This window comes from Apodemus sylvaticus, chromosome 1, assembly GCF_947179515.1.
Source record: "Apodemus sylvaticus chromosome 1, mApoSyl1.1, whole genome shotgun sequence".
Classification (NCBI taxonomy): domain Eukaryota; kingdom Metazoa; phylum Chordata; class Mammalia; order Rodentia; family Muridae; genus Apodemus; species Apodemus sylvaticus.
In genome coordinates, this window is record NC_067472.1 from 79,476,129 (window position 1) to 79,483,100 (window position 6,972).

A 6,972-nucleotide genomic window follows, 5' to 3' on the forward strand; every position below is an offset into this window, starting at 1 on the left:
TTTACTCTCCTTAGGCTGTCATCTACCAGTCCTGTCTTGTCTACATAAACACAGCATTCTTCCCTTAAGACTGCACAGAGTCCTCCCTCCTTCAGGAAGAGTAAATCAAGACCTCTCCTGTTCTGTAACACTACTTCTGATAAGGAGGCAACAGAGTCTTTTAGATTAGCTAAACCATCTCTGAGTTGGCCAGGTCCTTATCAATGGCAGCACTAAGTAAATAGTATTGTTGTCGATCCTGTTGAAAGGTAACAAAGGAGGCAATGCCTGTGGATGTCTTAAAGAAAATAAATGGCAGGCCACATTCTATCTGGTCTACACTTGAAATCTGTAAAATATGGCCTTTTGACACCCTGAAGGGGGCAATCAGCAGTAGCCAATATTTCCCCTTGATCTGTTTATAATTTGTTTAATCTTTAGCTAAATAAAATTGCCATGCAAAGAGGGTTGTTGAGTCCGTAGTTATCTGTGGTGTCAGCATTAGTAAGAAGCATCCAAAGGTGTTGAGGACTGTGGCCATTTTCAATGATCAGCATCTCTCCTTAACCACTCTGGCAGCTAGCATGTTCCTTCGGCATCCTGTAGAAAAAACACAAACATGCCCTCCTTTCTACACTCAGAGAGATCCGTAGCATTAAAATTTAAAAATTTTTATGGTATATAGAGATGTTATTCTCCCCTCTTTTATTATAAAAATATTGCAAAGTTCTATGGGCTCATTCTATAATATCTTGTCTTTGCGAATTATGAGGAATCTCAGTAATATGACCAATATCAAATTGTTAATAAAACATCTCACATGACTGACTATAATAATCAGTTATAATATTTGTCTTAATCTGATTTGGAACATTTAGTATTAAAAAATAACATATGTAACGACTAATTTTATATTTTGTTTCTTATGTTAAAACAGTTATAACTAGAAAGCCTGAAAAGCTGTCAATAGTCGTATGTATATTTTTGATTAATTTTTTGAATTGTATTTGTATAAATAATTGTAAAAGTTAAGAATTAGTATCATTAAAAAGAAACAACTTTAAGCAATTGCAAGCCATGAGCTATATATGTATATTATTAATATAAAAATCAAAAGTTTGATTTTTAACATTTTAAAAGAACAGCTACAGCACCCAGTTCAATTATCTGTGCTGAAGCAAGGGGACACTCAAAAGAATAAATATGTGATCTAATTATATGAGCTTTACTCCCATAGTAGATGCATTTTTATAGGATGCATGTATAAATCTATAACAATATAAAAACATTTATAAAAGCAAATTTTTAACAATTTATCTTTTGATAACAATTATCAATTTTGTCAAAAAGGCTTGTCATGTAATAGATTAACAATTAATAATAATCAATTCGATTGCTGTTTAAAATAAGGAACAAACATTTTATCATGCTCTTAAAACATTCTTTTAAAAATATTTTTATGATTTTCTCTCTCTCTCTCTGTGTGTGTGTGTGTGTGAGTGTGTGTATGTGTGTGTCCTTCTGTATCCTTGTGTGTGCAGGGTATAGGTCAGTGCTTTTCCATGTCATTTTTGAGGCAAGATCTCTCAGTGAACTCTGCATCTCACTGACTCTCCCAAGCACAGGGATTACAGGCTTGGTTGGCATTCCTGGCGTATGTCTTGGTTAAATTTTTCTCTACCTTACATATCATTTGGGAAGAGGGATATCAATTGAGAAAGTACCCCAACCAAATTATCCTGTAGGGGGTGAGGGTGCTTGTGGGACATTCTCTTGCTTAATGATTAATGTGGGAGGGTTTGGCCCATGTGGGCAGTGCCACCCCAGGCCAGGGGGTCCTGAATGTACTAGAAAACAAGTTGAGCAAGCTTTGGGGGGGGCGGGGTGTGAGGTAAGCAGGCTGCTCCATGGCCACCACTTCCGTCCTTGTCTCCAGGTTCCTGCCTTGAGTTCCTGCCTTGACTCTTTTTCAATAATGCACTGTGATGTGGAAGTGTACGTGATAGAAAGCCTCCTTCCTAACCTACTTTTGGTCATGGTATTTACCTCAATAGAAAGCCTATCTAAAATACCCAGCTTCACGGGTCTGTTACATGGAGCCAAGGGTGTGAGCTCAGGCCTTCATCTTTGCTTACTAAGCACTTACCAGCTAAGTCATCTTCCAAGATGCTGTTCTAGAATCTTCAGAACTATTCAGCCATCCATGTTGAAGGTGGTGAAATTAAGTGATTATCTCACCCAAAGCTTTTGATCTTTGATTCTTTTTTCTTTCTGTCTCTTCTCTCCTGCCCTCCTCTTCCCTTCCCTCCCCTCCCCTCCCCTCCCCCCTCTTAGAGTCAAATGTCCCAGAAGTCTGCTTCATTTCAGCTCCCTCACCACCTTCTTCCCCCATCTGTGATGACCAGGCTGCAAAGATGGCCGCTGCAGCAAACTTTGACCTTCACATGATCCTTGTTCTCCTTGATCACGACAGACTTAGCATCCTTCTGACAGGCTGTGAGCAGAAAGTCCTCATTATCCTCAGTTTTCCGAGGCACGCTGATGGGAGAAAACTCACAGTGGTGAGAACTGAAAAGAACAGAAAAAGAAGCAACATTTGACTTTCTAACAGTTAAATTTCATGAAGTATACAGCCAATCACCACTCCCTTGAACACTAGTTTAGTGACTTGCTCTCCTGTATTTCTGTGAGGCGAGCTGGCTTTTCCTTCCTCTGGCTTCCCTGTGACACTGGCCTCTGATACACTATGATGAGAGAATGAATTATTATTAATTTACTCACTCCAAAATTTTAAAACAGAATTTCTGTGACATTATCGCTGACCTCGATCAGCCAGAATCAGTAACTTCCACCCGGAGACGAATGTTTGCTGGATAGCCGGGCTCCCAGGATAGTTGTTCTTGCTGGATAAGTAGTCGCAGAAAGAAAGACCACAGACCCACACACAAGCCTCACAGCTGCATCAACTTTCTTGTTCCCAAGCCTCCATGAAAACTCCAAGTGAGCCCCTCTTCCTCACACATCCCACCTCCAGAGTAGGAGAGCTGATGCCCTTCACACGTGCTACTAAACACAATGTCATCTGCTGAGGTCAGACTTTGCTCTCTTTCCTGTTCTGCACTCTGAAATCTAAAATACTTGGTGAATCATAAAAAAAATTCGAAGTTCAGGAAGATTAGTACCAAACAAGGAAGTCAGTATATTACATTAAGTTTGTGTTTTAACTCCTTTCCAGTGTAGAAAATTGCTCAGCAGGGTGCCATCCACGCCAATGAGGGCCCATCAGTACCTCATAAATCAAAAAAGGCAAGGCTGGGAACTGCTCCCCATATAAAGAGGCTATTGGAAGTGAACATCCTTATCCCACGCCAGTCAGCTTTAAATACACCTTTCTTGCCTGACCATAAACCAGTACCGTAGACTCTCCTACAGCCCAGGATCTCTAGGAGGTGTAGAAATGGACTGAAGCCATTCATCCTACTGCTCTAAATCTGTACGCTTCGCTCAGCCTCCTCCTACCAGACCACCAGCTCTATACAGCCCTGGACCTTACAGATACTTTCCTCTCCATTACCCTGGCACCAGCAAGCCAGCCCATAATGCCTATGAATGGATTCCACTGGTTGATAGATTTTGCCAGACTCAAGAATTACCTTCCAGGGATGTGTCCTTCACCTGGTCTGCTTGTCTACTCCCAGACTCTGGTATACATTGGATGGTGTGACTGGACATGTCTTATGTCTGGTCACTGCAAATTACCCCCATCTTCTGTCTCTTGTAATACTAGTCTCACAGTTACTCAGAAGTTTAATTTCACTCCCAGAGGAACTTGGTTTATCTGTACTGTCAGCCTTACCCACTGTATGGCCTCAGAACATCTGTATAATAATTAGGTTTTAAGTAAGGTTGTTCATATATTGCCCCAAGTGTATGTTTATTCGGGACCTGAAGGAGTTCTCTTATGCCTCTGTGGGTTGCTTCATTGGCAGTACAGAGAGCCTCCCTCTCCTTGTTCCAGTCACGTTAAGAATGGGGGTGGCAGGGATTGCTGCCTTGTGTACTATGGCCCTAATTTGAGGAGAAATAGGGCCTACAATGAATGCATTGTCAACTAAATGTAGACACCTTTAATTCTCTGTTGATAGGCTCCATGCCCAGGCCAGTGTCTGGCAGAAACTGTGTCCCAAGCCAGGAGGCGTAGACTTAGCTTTTATGTTCCAGGAAGAACTTTGTGTGACACTAGGAGAGGCCTTTTGCTTCTATGGCAACAAACTGGGAGTTATGAAAGAGACTTTACAAAACGTTGGTAATAATTTAGGTAAGAGACTACAGGAACATGAGTCACATAATCCCTTGTACCATAAAATGTTTGGTTAGAACCCATGACCCATGACCCTCCTTACTGGCCTGGCTGGTCCCTTATTCCTCCTTTCTATAGGACTTGCTCTGGGGTCTTCTATAGTAAATAGCTTTAGAAAGTTTATCAGACAGGATTTCCTTGATCAGCAGGGCAGTGGTGATGTATGCATTTGATCCCAGCTCTCAGGAGGCAGAGGCAGCCTGGTCTACAGAACTAGTACTAGGACAGCCAGGGCTACACAGAGAAACCCTGTCTTGAAAAACAAGAACAAAAAAAAAAAAAAAAAAAGAAAGAAAGAAAGAAAGAAAAGAATTTCCTTTGATTAGGTTAATGATCCTTAGGACCCCACTATTTACTCATTAGCCAAGATCAAAATTTAAAAGTAAGAGGGGGGGGGGATAATGAAATGATGAGGACAACACCATTCTGTCTTAACTTTATTTTGACTCTGCCTAAGTCTCAGCCTTCCACTTCCCCAGCAGCCACATCTGCCTTGGCAATGCTTTTGGGACTGTCTATGACCTTGACCATGGTCCAGATGTCTACATAGTGTCTGGAAGATACTGCAGAACTTTTTAAAGGTTCAGACATTAATTACTAAGCCACCCTGAATCTCTCACTAATACAGACCCTCAACTCACCAACCAATGCTATAATTATTGTTTTGTCTTTAAAAATGCTGTACCCATGATCTTAGACACAAGGAGGCTTTTCATTGGTATGAGCTTGTCCTTAGTCTGGGCATTAATAAAATGACTAAAAAACATGTAATTGGCATAATCAGCATGGTTGTCAGTAACTCTTTCATATGAATCCTTTTATTGTGGGTCCTGAGCACTGAACTCTGAGCCTCGGCAAGAGCAGTATGTACTTTTAGTTGATAAGCTATCTCTTTGCACCCTTGGTATTTTTATTTAAAAAGGAAGATGCTGGGGCTAGAGAGATGGCTCAGTGCTTAAGAGTGTATATTGTGTATACTGTCCTGCGGGACTTAGTTATTCGGGGAGTCGAGGAGGACAAAGCCTGTAAGAGAGAAACGGGCAGGAAAGACAGGGCGAGACCAAGCAGCAGGAGTTCCTGTCAAGGTCTGTTTATTAACGGGAAGAAAGTCTATTTTTAAGCACACCATAAGAAAAGATAAGGAGGGGCTGCAGGAGAATGATTGAAGGCACAGAAGAAAGGGAGGACATCTGGTGCGGATGCTGGCGACAGGCTGGCGGCAGCTTGAGGCATCTTATGTCATTTCTGGAATGCTGGTTCTTCTCTAACAACCTCAGGTGTTTATCTAAGATAAGGACCAGTTGGTTCCCACAATCATCCTTGTAAATGAGGCTTCTAACAAGGGGTCAGCAAAAGGGGATTCTCAAGGTGGGGGCTGTTGAGGGCCTGGTTTCCCACAGTTTAGTCTCCCATAATTGTGTGTACTTGAAGGCTCACAACCACCTATAACCTCAATTCCAGGGAATCTTGGTTTGTAGGCACCAGACAAGCATGTTGCACACACACACACACACACACACATATATGTATGTATACATACATATATATCTATCTATACATACATATATATATACATATATATGTATATATATATATATATACACACACACAAAACAAATAAATATAACTAAAATAGAAAATGGAAGATACTAACTGTAAAGGTAATGTAGGACCCCCCAACGGGGAGACCCCACTCGAGTCTTGGGTCGGCGCACACCCAAGGAAATGTGAGAGACTGTTTCAATTTCTTTCTAATGTCAGGGGCCGATTGTCCAATAAAAGCCATAATTACGGAGGCTCGCTGTCCTTCAGACGTAGGTCGAAGAGGGTATATCTTCTGTATGCCTCCATGAGCCTCTCCAAAAAAACTGAAGGGGGTTCAGTCAGCCCCTGCATGACCTCTCTTACCTTAGCCAAATTTGTGGGCCTTCGTGAGGCACCTCTGAGACCCGCTACAAGAGCCCAACGGTAATTGGACAGTCGTTCCCTACCTTGCGCCGTGTTATAATCCCATTGAGGACACGACAAGGGGAATCCTTCATCTATCCCCTCAGGGGTCTGGACAGGGTGTCCAGCATGGTCTCAGACATTCTTCCGGGCCTCAGGAAGGATCCTCTCCTTCTCCTCGGTGGTGAACAAGGTCTGTAAAAGCTGCTGGCAATCATCTCAGGTGGGCTGATGAGAATACATCAGAGACTCTATTAGACCTGTAAGCCCTGCTGGATTATCTGAAAAAGGAGGGTGATTAATTTTCCAGTTATAAAGGTCAGAGGAAGAGAAAGGCCAGTACTGTAAAAGCTGCAAGCTGTCCTGGTCATTTGGGTTTGGGGGTGCACCGACAGCCCTAAGGAGAAGTGCCACCGTGGAGTCAGCTGGTCCCTCAAGGGTGGCTCCTCACTGACTTCTTGTTCCTGCGAAAGGGCCCTCCCTTTCTCAGGCTCCAGGAGCCGGAGCCGGAGGTGGGGCTGGCAGAGCTGAGGGTTGGGGTTCTGGTTGCAGGACTCGAGGATAAGGTGGGGGTGGGGGAGTGGGCCACTCATGGGGTCCTTCTATCTCAGGGTAAATCTTTGGGATGGGTGCCGGCGAAACACTGCATTCTCTATCTTCTTTTGGCTGTGTTTTCGGTTTCTCAT